The following is a 642-nucleotide window of genomic DNA, read 5'->3' as shown; positions in this document are numbered from 1 at the left end:
CCCCTGCGTGTCCGGATCCGGCCCCACGCACACCCGTACCCGAGTTACCCCACTCCAGACACACCTCGCCCGGCTCCGGGCAGGGAACAGCACCCTTCTTGCCCCACGGATGGGGAAAAGCACCCACGCAGCACCTTCCCCGGGCTGTCCTTGGGCTGCCGCAAAGTGCTCCCCCTCCCTGCCTGCGCTGCCTCTGCCCTTCCCTCCAGCACCGGTGCCAAGCTGCAGCGTGGCCTGGGATGGATGAAGGCATCGGCCAGAGGGAGCCCGACCCACGGGGGTCGCATCCTGCGTGTCCCCTCCCCTCCTCCTTGCAGTGCCACAACACGCTGCCCTTCAATAACACGCGCGACCGGGAGCCCCACGCCCCCCCACCCCGCCTTTTCAAGGGCAGGCAACAAGTTGCAGGACACAACCGGAGCGGGTTCCCAGCCACCCCAAATGCCGGGGGGTGGGGGGAAATGTATGGGGGTGCTGCACGCCTCGCAGACTTCCCCCCACCCCCCCGCACAAAAGCGGAGGGACCGTGGGTCTCCCCACCATCCCGCCCGCTTCCACGGACCCACCCGGCTCAGCGCTGCAGCGGCACCGGGAGACCCCGGGGCGGGGGGGTCCCACACCAACACCCCCCCCCCCATCCCA

Source organism: Egretta garzetta, unplaced genomic scaffold (genome assembly GCF_000687185.1).
Source record: "Egretta garzetta isolate BGI_Z169 unplaced genomic scaffold, ASM68718v1 scaffold105, whole genome shotgun sequence".
Lineage (NCBI taxonomy): Eukaryota > Metazoa > Chordata > Aves > Pelecaniformes > Ardeidae > Egretta > Egretta garzetta.
The sequence above is the reverse complement of the archived record's forward strand: the minus strand, read 5'-3'. Positions refer to the sequence as shown.